This window comes from Panulirus ornatus, chromosome 33 (genome assembly GCF_036320965.1).
Source record: "Panulirus ornatus isolate Po-2019 chromosome 33, ASM3632096v1, whole genome shotgun sequence".
Lineage (NCBI taxonomy): Eukaryota > Metazoa > Arthropoda > Malacostraca > Decapoda > Palinuridae > Panulirus > Panulirus ornatus.
Window position 1 is genome coordinate 10,817,507 of NC_092256.1, and position 15,812 is coordinate 10,833,318.

Here is a 15,812-nt window from a genome sequence, read left to right on the forward strand (position 1 = left end):
GACAAGGGTGAGAAAAGAGGTAAAAATACAAGAAGACGAGCGGGAGCAGAGAAAGCCCGAGAGAACCAACGAGAACGGGAGACATAAGACGACTGAGAAAGATGGAGGAGGCGCATGAGAGAGAGAGAGAGAGAGAGAGAGAGAGAGAGAGAGAGAGAGAGAGAGAGAGAGAGAGAGAGAGAGGCGACTGATAAAGACAAAGACAGATGGCCAGGACAAGCAGAGAGAGAGAGAGAGAGAGAGAGAGAGAGAGAGAGAGAGAGAGAGAGAGAGAGAGAGAGAGAGAGAGGGGAAGATAATGATAAAGAAGAAAGGTGAGGAGAGAGAAAGATGGAGCGGGTAGGGAGGAGAGGGAAAGAGGTGAAGGGAACGAGAGATGAAAAAAACACAAGATAAACAGAAGGAGGGATGGGAACAGAGATGGGAAATATATATACATATATATATATATATATATATATATATATATATATATATATATATATATATATATATATATATATATATATATATAACACGAGGAAAATCTATAGCAACAACAATAAGAAGGAGAGAAAGGAAAGTAAACAATGCAGGAGGTGAAGAAGGAGAGCAAGAGAGGTAAGACTGGTGATGACGCAGAGGAATGAAGAAGGCGGACAAGTGCAGAGGAAAGATACAGACTAAGGGATCAATGAGGCTGGCCAGGGAGCAAGACAAATAAGGAGATGATGATGATGATGATGATGATGATGATGATGAAGGCAGGGAAGTGGAGAAGACGGTTAAGGGCCGAGACATACTGGAGGAGGGAAGCAAAGTATGGAGGGAGAGAGAGAGAGAGAGAGAGAGAGAGAGAGAGAGAGAGAGAGAGAGAGAGAGAGAGAGAGAGACTACAACTATCTTCTCTGGGTCATCTGGGACCGACTTCAACCACATATCAAATATTCTTGTAAATGTTTCTGTAGCTGTTCCATGAATGTTTCACGTTTCTCCTGGTAGTACGAAATGTTTCTGTAACTGTTCCATAAAGGTTTCATATTTCTCCCTGGAGCAAAGTGATTAATCTTTGTATTTTCTCAGGCATGACTGTAGGGCCTTCATGTCTGCTATCCTTTTTCTTATATTCCATGGTCTTCCTCCAGACTTCAAAACTCTTTCCACTTTGCTGAGAGTCTAAGAAGTTAATCACTTATTGTTACCCCCTTCTAATATGCTGCCATACGTTTATGATCATGTTTTCTTCTCCTGCTTTTGGAGGTGTTCATTGTAAGTCCATTCATGATATTCCGTACGTTCCATCCCTTCGATTCTGCTGGTAAAGTGCCTCTGAACACAACGTATAATTTGGGATGTTGACCGTACAACACAGCAGTGCCCGACTTGGCTTGAGTAAACATCAAACATTTTCACCAATGGCTGCTTGTCTCTTTTAGTGGAGGTCCTTATGATCATACCACTCATTATTTGGCTCGACACTGACGTCTTCTCAATATGTTCCCTGAACGCCAGTTTCTCATTAATGATGACACATAGGTCTTTGACGACAAACAGAAAGGGGATAGATCAGGAGAGTGAAGGATGAAGAAACGAGGGAAGATAAGTGTGTGTGGGAGAGAGAGAGAGAGAGAGAGAGAGAGAGAGAGAGAGAGAGAGAGAGAGAGAGAGAGAGAGAGAGAGAGAGAGAGAGAGAGAGAGAGATGAAGAAGGCAGGCAAGAGGGGAGGAACGGCTGCAGTAAATTATTTTCCTGCGAAGTCCAAAGCCTTGGTAAAATTGCCTCACAGCGGCTGCTTCATCACCCACTCCGCACGAGTTCCCATGGCCCTGAAGAGGCCAGGGTCCTTCTTCACCCTGAACACTGGCTTTGAGGCAGGAGGGTCCTTCTTCACCCTGAACACTGGCTTTGAGGCAGGAGGGTCCTTCTTCACCCTGAACACTGGGTCTGAGGCAGGAGGGTCCTTCCTTCACCCTGAACACTGGCTTTGAAGCAGGAGGGTCCTTCCTTCACCCTGAACACTGGCCCTGAGACAGATAAGGTCCTTCCTAACCCTGAACACTGGCTCTGAGACAGATAAGGTCCTCCCTCACCCTGAACACTGGCTCTGAGACAGATAAGGTCCTCCCTCACCCTGAACACTGGCCCTGAGACAGATAAGGTCCTTCCTCACCCTGAACACTGGCCCTGAGACAGATAAGGTCCTCCCTCACCCTGAACACTGGCCCTGAGACAGATAAGGTCCTCCCTCACCCTGAACACTGGCTCTGAGACAGATAAGGTCCTCCCTCACCCTGAACACTGGCCCTGAGACAGATAAGGTCCTTCCTCACCCTGAACACTGGCCCTGAGACAGATAAGGTCCTTCCTCACCCTGAACACTGGCCCTGAGACAGATAAGGTCCTTCCTCACCCTGAACACTGGCTCTGAGACAGATAAGGTCCTTCCTCACCCTGAACACTGGCTCTGAGACAGATAAGGTCCTCCCTCACCCTGAACACTGGCCCTGAGACAGATAAGGTCCTCCCTCACCCTGAACACTGGCCCTGAGACAGATAAGGTCCTTCCTCACCCTGAACACTGGCCCTGAGACAGATAAGGTCCTCCCTCACCCTGAACACTGGCTCTGAGACAGATAAGGTCCTTCCTCACCCTGAACACTGGCCCTGAGACAGATAAGGTCCTTCCTCACCCTGAACACTGGCCCTGAGACAGATAAGGTCCTTCCTCACCCTGGACACTGGCCCTGAGACAGCCTGGCTCCTCCCCTCACCCCTGAACACTAGCCCTGTGGTGGCCAGGGTTCTCCCTTCAGCCTGTACTGGTCACTCCTCACCCTGAATATTCCTCCTCACTTCTCACTCCACAGCCTCACCTCCTGCCCCCTGATCCTCACCGCATAACCTCACCTTCTGACCCACTAGTTCACCTCTCCTCACCTGAACACACTTCCTCCCCTACACACTTGTCACCACTCACGTGCTCCTCCTACCGTGCATGACCGTGCCTTCCCCACCCTACCTCATCACCGTAAACGCAAAGCTTTTCTCACCTCGAAAAACCCACGTTTTCAGCTTCCTGATAACTCTCCTCCTCCTCCTCCTGAAAAATTCCTCTCCCCTGCTCCCTAAGACCCAGCCTTACCCCGCAGGGCGACGTGTCTAACGATCGTTATCTCAACGCTCATCTCTCCCAGGCCCAGAGATCATCTCCCCCTCATCTCCAACAACCGCCTCTCCTCGCACCAAGTATTTACTTCTCTTTACCTTGAGCTCAGAGCCGTTTACACTTACATTTTCCGTTGCCTGTAAACAAATCCGTGTCCACACTAGGAGGAGGGTGGGGAGAGGGAGAGAGAGCGAGAGAGGGGAGGGGGTGAAAACTTTGCTTCCAGCACCCCTCACGCCACTCTCCCTCATATCCCCCAACCCCACCACTCTCCTTTACTCCCACCTCTTCCCTAGTCTGGAGTGGAGAATCTCCTCAGAACTTTCCATGCCTCTCTTGGCGCCGCCGCCGCTCGCTCGCTCCCTCCCTCTGCCTGCCTGCCTGCCTGCTTGGGCAGGGTCATCACCTCACTTTCCCCCTCTCCTCCTCCTCCTCCTCCTCATCCTCTCGTGACTAACCACGTCCCTGTCACTGTCTGCTCTCCTGTCATCCTTCCACTGTCCCCCGCCACCGTCGAGTGTTTCCCTTCTTCTCCTCCTCCTCCTCCTCTCGCACCCCGTCTACGTCTGAACCTACCTTTCCCCACCCTCCCATACCTTTCCTCGTAGCATTCTCTCCTCCTCTCCCCTCACTTACGACAGCTACACAAATATTTTGATACTACACAAATATTTTGGTACTATACAAATACTTTGATACTACACAAATATTTTGATACTATTCATTATCAGCGAATAAGCCTGTTTCAGACTGACACTATATTGTGCATATCATTGAACTCGTTTTCCATTCAGATTAATGGCTGTGGTATTTCTAGCCAAGAGAATCGGGGTGCAAACATTGAATTCAGAACGTGTATTTTCCATTCGGCGTTTCCCCATACATTTTTCATGTATAGAACACCTTTATGGTCTGAAATGTTGGGTGACCCCACGAGCTAGAAGTTAGTCGATTTTTAACAAAGCTTTATCGTCGCCCTAAAGGAGGCGACCTTACCCTGCTCCCGCGTAGGTGTCAGTCGCCTGGAAGCAGCGAGAGAGCACCATGTAAAGGGTTTCATATGGTTGATGTGATGATAATCGATACAAGATGGTGGTCCTTCCTGGTGTCCAGGAAGGAAGGGTGGATGGAGAAGGTGCTTCACTATCCTCTCTCCATCTATATAGATCAGGATTATTTAATACTATTATTGCTTCACTATCCTCTCTCCATCTATATAGATCAGGAATATAGAGCACTATTACTGCTTCACTATCCTCTCTCCATCTATATAGATCAGGAATATAGAGCACTATTACTGCTTCACTATCCTCTCTCCATCTATATAGATCACGAATATAGCATACTATTACTGCTTCACTATCCTCTCTCTATCTACATAGATCAGGAACATAGAATACTATTACAGTCCACTAGCAGATAACCTCACCACACATGTGTTATCTCTAGTACCCATTTCCTCCAGCTTTCCCCCCTTCTGCTTCCCCCATCAGACGATGTGGGGGCCCTTTTCCCCCCCCTTATCCCCACCCTTCTGTGATAATTACCGGACTGTCGGCTTCCCGCAGGCCTCATGCGGGCGCCAGCTGCCGCGGGCGCGTCACTCTAGATTCCCACAGTCTACCCCCGTTAACCCCGCCCATCCGTGGCCTAACCTGGGGGCTGCTGGTAGTAGGGTACCGTACGTGGCCCCCTTCCTTCCCCTTACCCTACCAGCGGGTACTCTTGTCTTAAAGTGATGGTTTTCAGTGGAGGACGACCCCCCAATGCTCCTCTCCATGTGACGCAGATGGTAACCGCAATGGGACAAGGCGTACGTAAGTGTGCACCCGTGCTGTGACCTCTTCGTGATGGCCCGTCTGCACAGTGCGGGAGAGAGAGAGAGAGAGAGAGAGAGAGAGAGAGAGAGAGAGAGAGAGAGAGAGAGAGAGAGAGAGAGAGAGAGAGACAGAGAGAGAGTTCAACAGGAAAGTGACTATTTGGACGACCACCACCACAAGCAAATGATTCGTACCCAAGAAGAAGTTTTTCTTGTACCCGTACGGTGTGTAAGTTAAGTACGCGGTCGTACTTACGCATAGCTTACGGGTACAATCTTGGGTACAAATAATCTAACACATAACAGTGGCAGATGGCCTTCCACACACACACACCCGAGTGGTGGTCGTAGGCCAGCGGCTCTCTGTCTGTCGATGAATTAGTTTCGTAAGTGCCGTCCTTGGCCCAGTGGGATGTCATTTGTAAAGGCTAACCCCCACCCAGGTGAGGCGCTGCGCATCACCCGACCCTACACTGTGACATATCAAGGGTTGCCACGTTTCACGGACGGTGATATTTTCAGGATGGCGACATTTCAAGGATAATGCCATTCAAAAGACGGTGCCAATTTCTGTCCGAGTCCCCAGATTCGGATTATGGCTCATGAAACATGATGAAATTGAACCCCCAAAGCAAGCCCGTGAAATTCTGTCCACGGTGAAAGTCGACAGAGCGAATGAAATTGTTGGACGGTTGACGGGCGTGCGGACAGACACGACGACACCTACTGTCGAAAACTTGACAGACGAACGACTTGACTGACAGATGACGTTGTAAATATTTGACGGACAGACGCAGAGGTTGGGGTAGCGGGTGGACTGTACCGTCAGATGATGACGGGGCTCCAGCGTCCCTCAACCATACATGTTAGTCCCAGGGCAATGGTGAGGAGGAAGGAGTAAATGGTGAGGAGGAGGAGCTCTTGGCACGGTCCTGCCTCACTCCCGCACCAGCGTACAACCTCCCCTGCCCTAACATACCACACACAAGGTTGGGAGGAAAGTTAGGTTTAATTACATCTGTTCCATGTTGGGGAGAGAGAATATTAGGCCTAATGACGGTTTCTCATCAGTACAGTATCTGGCAAGATACCCAGCGAAGAGAATCTTTTAGCACACGTTTACAGCGAACTAGAAGGGACAGTGTGCACTGGGGTCAGTGCGGATTGGGGTCAGTGCAGACTAGGGGCAGTGCGGACTGGGGGTGTGTGTGGCGGGCTGGGAAGCGTGGGTTCGTTTTCTTGAAACTGTGGAACTTCGTCGTTTCTCATAGGCCAACACCTGGTGGCATCATAATCTATAGTTCGTGGCTACGGACTGGGTGAAACCAGTGAGTGTTGCGTCTTACTGCAGACGTACAATAGAGCCAGTTACACCGCTCTGGTAAACAACGGTGCACATAACTAATGTGTAGCCTGGCAGCATGCCGGCTACGTAACCTGGGTACACTGGTAACATAATAACTATAACTCCTCTTGAAACATCCAGAACAGGAGCACCACCTGAATAAACGCCACTTTACTAAATAGACTTCACGAGAATTTACACCACCCGGGGCTGCAAGACGCAACGAAAACATTTCTTTCGGGGTTGGTGCGGTCGCTTCAGTGGTGGGGGAGGAGGAGGAGGAGGTCGCCACTCCCTCCTCATTTACCTCAAGGCAAAAGTATTGTGGGACGGGGGAAACACCTGATGGTATTTCACTTTCTTCTTCTGGCGTCCCGGTAAGTGTGGCCGCACACATTACATACCTCTCTTTTATGTTCCCTGAAACATGTTGCCCAGAAAAACCAGAGACCGTAGAGTGTAAACCCTTCTTAATTCTTTCGTCCGTACATTTATGAGTGTTTGTTCTTCGACTGTATGTATAGCACGCGCGCGCGTGATGTGTGTGTGTGTGTGTGTGTGAGGGGGAGGGAAAGGTGTACAGCACTCCTTTAAGTGTGGATTAAACACACAGAGACGTGAGTGGTCGATGTCTGCCTCTACTAGCCACAGGGGGCGTCACACTCTCTCCTCTCCCTTCGATATCCTTCGACTTTCTCTTCCTTTCTTAAAGTCATCCTTTTTTTGACCCCTTCGAGTCTCAGCCTCCCTCAGCTCCACGTCTTCCTCCAGGTCTGGCTGCCTCTGCAGACAAACACACAAGCAAGCACGTGCCTCAACTCGCTCTCCAACTCTCATCTCGCGGAGTGTAAGCTTATAAATAATACGTACATAACTGCTCAGATCGATGGAACAGAATTCTAAAAGCCTGCGGAAGAGCCCTCGACTTAGAAGCGAACATCAAACATCACAAATTCGGAGAGTAGTCTCAGGGAAAGAAGATAAGAATATGTTCTGGGGTGTATTAAGAAGAGTGATGGCTGGGGCCCACCTTCTGCTGGGTACGGTGTTTATAACACCCGCGGGAGCGTCTCCCACCACATACGACGAGGAGATAAAAAAAAAACGTTTCAGTTGTCGCTAGAGGAAAGATTCCCGACGCCAGTGAGGGGAGGGAAACAGAGAGGCTACGGTGCTGGGGAGGGAAACCTGTCCCGCGAGACTATTGTCATGATGAGGGACGGTTCCTGGGAAGTGGTAAGGTGGGTCCCCGTGGACCTCTGCCACCCTCGTCAGGGCCGCCGCACGCGTGTGTGGCTCTTACCAAGACACTCATCAAGTGCTCAGCGTCTCCAGTTGAGGAGGTCCATCTTGGGCAAGTGAGATCCTGTGATATGTTGATTTTATCTTTTTAATGTTAGCTGAGACGGCACGTAGAACTGAATGCCCTGCTCAAGACCATCTCATCCACTATATATATATATATATATATATATATATATGGTGTGGGAAGAAAGCTGCTAGAAGCAGTGAGATCTTATCAAGAGTATAAGGCATGTGTACGAGTAGGAAGAGAAGAGAGTGAATGGTACCAAGGGAAGTTCGGTCTGTGTGATATCACCAAGGTTGTTCAGTTTGTTTATGGATGAGGTGGTGAGGGAGGTAAATGCGAGTCTCGAAGAGAGGAGCATGTATGCAGTCTCTGTGGATGAGTGAGTCTAGAAAAAGAGTATGTTGTTGCTTGCTGATGATACAGCATTTGTGGTGGATTCAAGTGAGAAGCTGCAGAAGTTGGTGACTTTGTTTGGAAGAGTGTGTGAGAGGAGAGATTTAAGAGAAACTGTGAATAAAAGCAAGAACATTAGTTTAGCTGGGTTGAGGGACAGGTCATTTGGGATGTGTCATTACTCAGCTCAACATGACAGTATCAAAGTATCATCATTTCAGTCCATGTTCCATAAGGCATTACGTACATGCAGTCCGGAATTTACTGATGATGAGTTTGTGAAGATACATTCTATTGGATCCAAGTTAAAGTACCCTAGATCTTTCACTGATAAATCACTTAGGCTGGCAAAGAAATAATCTTACAGAGTTAAACCCAAACCACCCCTTGATACCAACAATCTTTCATTTCTCCCTTTCAGTGATAATTCTACCTTACTTCTCAGGGTGCTTAAATCCTTTAATATAAATGTAGCCGTCAGCAATAACAATAATATGAAGAATATCGTAATCAAAAACTCACCAGAAAATTCGTCGGGCTGTGTTAACAGAATCCCCTGTAAAAACTGTAATTGTTTTATGTTGTGCAGACTGGCAAGGATCTTTATCTTGGAACATAAATGTAGCATAAGAACAAGACAATAATCAAATGCTTTGTTTAATCATGTTAAAAATGATGACCATTGTGTTGAGTCTCCGGAGTAATGCTAATTCAGTTATCAAATATAACTGCTTTACCACGAGAAATATCATTGAATCTTCTATTATATCAAACACACAAAGAATTGTAACATTAATACTAGTGAAGGTCTATACACACTGGATAGCTACATCTCTTCCGCGTATGTTAACTGTTCTATATCTCATTCTTGTATTTCCCTTGACGATGTGATCATTACACGAAAGTGCACTTGGGAACTTATCGTGTTTCAATGTCCTCGTGGTTTTATATATATATATATATATATATATATATATATATATATATATATATATATATATATATATATATATATATATATATATATATATATTTATTTATTTATCTATTTATTCCCTCAAAGGCCCAGTCCTCTGTTCTTAACGCTACCTCGCTATCGCGGGAAATGGCGAATAGTATGAAAAAAAAAATATATATATCCTTGCCTAGTTTAGAGTGCAATCCCAAAGGGGGGAATGAGCAAACTGGGTGGACCATGGACCGACTGCCGCGACAACATTTGACCCGTATGCATGTTTGATCTGGAGGCGACCCGCAAATGCATCACGGTCATCTATGACAGGGAAGATGCGAGGTGTCCAGAACACAGAAGAGAAAGTGCATCTCGTACATCCCTGGGAAGTCTAGTTCCAGAGGGATGTATGTCTCGTGGATTAAAGTCTAGGGTTTGATGTGGTAAGGGAGACGTGAACGTACAGGATTGCTGAAAGTGTGAGGCAGGAGCAAGTCAGCTTGTGCTGGGAGGTCGGTGGTTATAGTTATGGAGTGGTTTGAGTGGGAAAGGTCCTGCGAATTCTAGACAGGTCATGACCGAGGTATACACATGTCCGTGCCATTTCCGCTTCTAGTAAAAATAAATAAATGAAGATCTCCACAGTAACCTAAACAAGAAGATAAGGAGCGACACACACACACCCACAGACACACACACACACACACGGTAATGCGTCACAAAGTTCTCAGACTTACACGAGAAGGTGAACTCCGGGCCAGACTCAAGAGGGGGATGGTTGCACTGTAATAAGCTCCTGGCCTGCCAGCAAGCATTTGACCCTATGGCATAAGGGTCTGGTTTGAAGCTGGAGAGAGAGAGAGAGAGAGAGAGAGAGAGAGAGAGAGAGAGAGAGAGAGAGAGAGAGAGAGAGAGAGAGAGAGAGAGAGAGAGAGAGAGAGAGAGAGAGAGAGAGAGAGAGAGAGAGGTTACACCGTAAAAAAAAGTCATCTTTGGCGAGGACGATCACTGGGAGTCAATGAGCTTCTCACTCCAAAGGAGATTACATTTCCTTGCAACTGGACGTAGTGCAGCTTTAGGCAGCAGTTACCTTCCTCTCTGCCTCTTGGGTGTGGAAGCTGGCCACACGAAGACTGGCCACTATGATACCTCTCCTCGTACTGTGAATATGTGGGATGTTTTTCACCTCCCTTGTCTCTTCCTCTTCCTAGAATCCAACTTTTCATTTTTATGAGTTTGGTCAAAAAATATACGAGGAGCTCAAACAGATTTAATTTCTTTTTTAAACATGACCTTTTCTTTCATAAACTTTGTTACTCAACCTTTTCAACCAACATGGCTTCGATATGCTGGCAGCAAACACACACAGAAACCATAAAGCCGGGGCCGGCGTAAATACAACAGTAGGCAGCAGGCATACAACAAGGGCTACGTAGAATACATCGAGCAAGTGTCCTTGCAGAAGTCTCGGAGGTGTAAAGTATACTGGGCGGGTGTACGTATAGGAAGGTCGTGTAGTGCGCATCTTGAGGGAGACGGAGACAGAGAGCCAGGCAAAGGCGTCACCCGTCACATGACAACACACGGCCCACGGGAGGTGAGGACAGAGGTTCAAACTATAATAGGTAAGAAATGACGTGAGGCGGCCGAGCAACAGGTACGGACGGCCGACCAAGCGGCCCTTCTCTCAGGTGGGGCAGGGGAGAGGAAGGTGGGGGAACTACTACTGCAGGTCTTAGGATCCCCTTCCGACACATTGTGGGCCAAGAGGGTGAGCCAGGCCGCCCACACTATGGTCCTAAGGACGCTGCAAATAGACTCACATTTTATGGTGATAATGTCTTATATCACACCACTGCTCGTCCGGAAGTCGAACCCGGTCCTAGAGCTTTATTAGCAGTCTAGGCTACAACGATTTCGCCTCACCAGTAGTCCAGTGCTACGCTGTCCGCCTACCATTCTCCGTGGCCGGGGTTCGAATCTTGGGCACGCAATGGTAAAATCGTTTAGATGTCTATATATATATGTGTGTATATAAACTACACCTCACCTGCCTGGTCTTCCATCGCCTCAAAGGCCGAGATAACCTAGCTGCTAACCCACACGAAGATGTGCACCCACAACAATTACTGGCTGCCAACCAACCACAATTACCCAACAACCTACACAATAAAAGCAAGATCCTCCCTGTATAGCCCCACCTCATCATGCTCGCTACTCAGTTCTATCCAACAACACTAGACCCCCCTCTCTCCCGCCTTCCCTTCCAAACCACACTTCATAACCAACAACCCTAATCTATACTATGGGGTTGTTGGTTAGTTTTGGAGTGGCTTGGGTGGAAGGAATCCAGTGTTGTTGCGCAGAACCGAGTGTCGAGCATGGTGAGGTGGGACTGTACACAGAGGATCATCGTTGCACTGTGTAGGTGTTGAGTCTCTGTGGTTGTCTGGCAGCCAGTGATTGTTCTGGGTGCACATCTCTGTGTGGTTTTGCAGCTTTGTTATCCTTGTTTTTGAGACGATGGAAGACCAGGTAGGTGAGGCATGATATACATGCTTCACACTTCAGTAACCTCTACTCACAAATCTCCCTCCCCCTCCCCTTCTCTGACTGATGAATATAACACCAACAAAATACATGCATATAACCTGACAAATAATAAACATCCGGACACCTAATCCAGTCTGAAAAACTCTAACCCACCAGTCATTCATCCATGAAGAGCTACATCCCCAGATAAACACGAGTCACACTTTCCAGTCTATGTTCTGGACAACATCTCCCATCCTCACAGACAAAGAGAGAGAGAGAGAGAGAGAGAGAGAGAGAGAGAGAGAGAGAGAGAGAGAGAGAGAGAGAGGGCGTGACAGTCATCACAACAAAGACAAAAAGTTGGGTGGGCACATACGGGCGCTCATCAGCGACGGGGAAACCTGAGAACCGCTTAACTGTCTAACCAACAGAGTGAGGGCAGAGGGAGGGGAGCGAACCGACCGCCGGCATCTCCCCTCCCCTCACAATTGGCAGTAACAAGGGGAATGAGGGTTGGCGACACATAAATGGCGCCACCCAGCTCTTTGGGGGCCAGTAGCCAGCAGCAGGGGCCAGGCGCGGACCCCTGTGTCGGGGTGCTCCTGCCCCACCAGGAGCATCTGCAGGAGGAGAAGGAGAAGGAAAGACACGGAGAGATCGCGAACATCGCACGAAGTGGTTTACGGTATTTACCTCAGAAAAGAAGACGAAAGGTATTCTGGCGAGGATGTGCAACTTGACCTGCGTCTTGTCTTGTCACTGTATTGTTTCTACCATCAGAGCCAAGTGTCTGACGATACCCAGAGCCCTCACACGATCACTCCAAAGGACACAGTAGCCTCCTTCCAGCATAAGTGTACCAACCTTTAAACACAGAGGGAAAAAAAAAGCAGTACAAATACATTGGATTGAAGATCATCAGGTAACATCATTGAGAAAGTTGTCCCGTCTATACTGAAGGTGAACCTCGACGTCCTAACATATATGGAGGAACAACATCTGCCAGCGTGTGTGTGCGTGTGTGTCTGTGTGCGTGACCTACTTGTTGCTCGACCTGCCGTGGGGCGGGAGGACGTTTCGCTCACCAAGGGACTCGCTTGGCCAGGCTAGAAAACGTGAACATCACATTACCAATGACACTACCTCAACCAACGCCTAGTTTCAAGGCCCGCCAACGTATGGAGACGAACCACCAAGACCAATATAGTCGCTGACAACCTCATCAACACTTTACGACCGGAAGGGACGAAGTCCACCCACCTAGATACACGCTCTGGGAGACGGGGAAATAAGACTAAACTCCAGTGACGACAAGAAACAGCAAGTAAAACAGGAGAAATTAATAGACAGGAAAGACAGCGAAGACGGAAATATGGGGAAGGAAGGTGCGGACAAAAAACGGTGGCCTGAGGTGGCGAAGAAGACGAGGCGAGGGAGGGAGGACGAGCGAGGCAGGAGGGAGGGAGGCAGAAATGACATCCACGCGGCGCGCGGGCCACAGGTGAGTCTGGTGTTTTTACCGCACATACAACAACATCCCCAGAGTGTTTCCCCTGAGGGAGAAGTGCTCACCACTATGTCTGGGTGTGTGTATGTGTGTTTTTAGCATATATATATATATATATATATATATATATATATATATATATATATATATATATATATATATATATACACACGTTTGTTTCCTATACTCTTGTACATGTGTGTGTGTATTTGTTTCACATATCTATTAAGTTCGACTTCCGCTACTAAATGTCTATTAATATTTTGCTTCTCATATCCCTATATCTCTAACATTTGTCTTATAATTGATGTCCGCCTTCAATGAGACCTTTTCTCTCTATCGTGAATCTTTGACGAAAGAAAACAAAAATCGTCTGCTAGTGTTGCTAGGCTGTAGCGGGTCAGGGCAAGACGCCCCATCTAAGGTGTGGGTACTGGCTTCTCGTGCCACACCCACCCACCCACACACACACACACACATACACACACACCAGAACCCCTGGCTTAACCTTACCTGACAAGCGGTTCCTCCCTGTCTGACTCGTTTCCGCAACCCTTTACGTACATAACAACTTTCGATATAGCAACACACACACACACACACACACACACACACACCAGGACCAGACAAATAAAGCCCTCATTCCCTCACGTCCACTATTTAGCTGTCACGTATAATGCGCTAAAATCATAACCCCCCACCCCTTCCCCCCATCCTCCATTCACAGCAGAGGCCCACACACCTGTCCGTGGTTTCTCCTGGCCGCTTAGTTCAGCCCAATGACATCACGTCGCACTCTGTATGGATCTAATACGCTCTATCCCATGCAGGCCTTACACCCTCCTGCACGTCCAGGCCAAGATATATCACAGCATCTTTCACTCTACTCTTCCACCTCCTCTGTTTCCTCCTTTACATTGTCCCCTCCACTTCCAACAGGATACTCCTCTTAACCATCCTCTCCATACGACCAGACTTACTTCAGCATATCCTCTTCAGCTCGCTCGTAAAAACTCCTCTCTCACACCATCATTTCTTACTCGATCAACCTTCGTCACATAACATACTGTCCTCGAAAATAACATATCTGACACATCCACCCTGTTCCGTTGGCTTGTATCTGAGGCCCACGCCTCGCATCCATACAACACCGTCGGCACTACTGTACCATCAAACATACCCATCGCTGCCTTTACAAAAATCTTTTTGTCCACTTAGATTTAAGATTTCACAAATGTTTCTAATAATACAAGACTGGCTTTTCAGTCTTCCTGTGCAGGATGTGGCTAGATATATAGATATTTTGGAACAGATCCAATCATATGGATGATCATAGTTTCCCTCGTGAACAAACAAATCTCTTCGATTCACATCCTGTTGCAATATCATACCTATGTTGACTGACTTTTTTTTCTGAAAAGTTGACCAGTTTGACCTAAATATAACTTGTCACTTGATTTACAAGGACTACAATTGACAGTTTTACGAGTTGTGGGGCTATTCTTTATGAGAAAGTTTCTTTTTGTGGTTAATTACATACCCAGATGAACTTAACAGACGCATTACTGGTGCTCAGAAAACTTTTTCCGTAAGATCTACTAGCAAAATAGACTATGAGAACATACTCGTCCCATCACACAACCATGTACTTTTACCAACAGCAGACATTCTTTTGAATCTAAACATTCACAAGTTGTATTGAATCATAACAACACAATAATAAGAAACTCTCTCATGTTGTATCTCGTGTCAATTATAAGTTATATGTAGGTCAAACAGGTAAACTCCTACAGACAAGAATAAGTCAAGGATAATGGTGGAAGAGGATCTATCCCAAACTATCTATCTATTCACATCCTGTACGGAAAGACTAGTAACTGAATCTTGTACAGTTAGAAATGTAAAAACATGAAATCTTAATGAATGAATGTAAAAAATGTATATATCTAATCAAGACATATATGTAAACAACAACAAAATTTACTATATTCAATCAAGACATATATGTAAACAACCACAAAGGAAGGGCGCTTTGAATCAAAGTAATAATGTGGTCAGGTCAGGTGGTGACCCAGTGTTACCTCCTCCTCTCCCGACCATCCAGGGTTAAACTCGGGTCACTTACCCCCAGATCCTGTGGGTCCCTTCTTGCCTCTATATATAACCCAACCTTGATACTACACGACTAGTTGCCCTGAAGACGTCTTGAAACACAGACGAAAGCTTGGCGTCTCTGTCCTTCTATTTCCTGTGGGCTTATTTGGATGTGATCTCCACACTACCATTGTCGTGGTTATATATATATATATATATATATATATATATATATATATATATATATATATATATATATATATATATATATATATATCGGTTAACGTTACCGATCTTCACGCAAGCATGGGCTGCCTGGGATCAAACCCGCAAAGGGTCGAATCCTGGTCGCGGCTGCTGGTCCACAGTCCACCCAGCTTTTCATCCTCCCCTAGTGAATGGTCGATAAAATGGGTACCTGGCAGAGGCTAGCGTGTGTGTGTGTGTGTGTACGGATGCACGTAAGAGTAAAGACATGGTACATATATATACAAGGTTAAGAGACGGGGCAGCAGCATGAGAGTAGAACACTCTCTCTCCCCGTGACACACGAGCAGTATTCACACTCACATGCACATAGGAAAAAAAGAGAGAAATGTGCGACCTTTGGGTGGGTGAAGGTCATCATGACTTAATCAGCTCAACGTAGAATTTACATGCAAATGGAGTCTCGATATTTAGGTAATCGCATTAACGCGATGCTTGGCTGG

General features: G+C 46.9%; 1 protein-coding gene and 1 long non-coding RNA gene across 3 annotated transcripts in view; one reads left to right on the plus strand and one right to left on the minus strand.

The window, feature by feature from the left end:
* msps (msps cytoskeleton-associated protein 5) overlaps positions 1–15,812 on the minus strand; it is a 231,031-nt gene that overhangs the window by 198,185 nt on the left and 17,034 nt on the right. The window lies entirely within an intron of this gene.
* Positions 11,909–15,812, plus strand: part of LOC139759453 (uncharacterized) — a 28,878-nt gene continuing 24,974 nt past the window's right edge. The window contains exon 1 of the long non-coding RNA XR_011715057.1: positions 11,909–13,002. This is a non-coding gene — a long non-coding RNA (uncharacterized lncRNA). The remainder of the gene's footprint in view (positions 13,003–15,812) is intronic.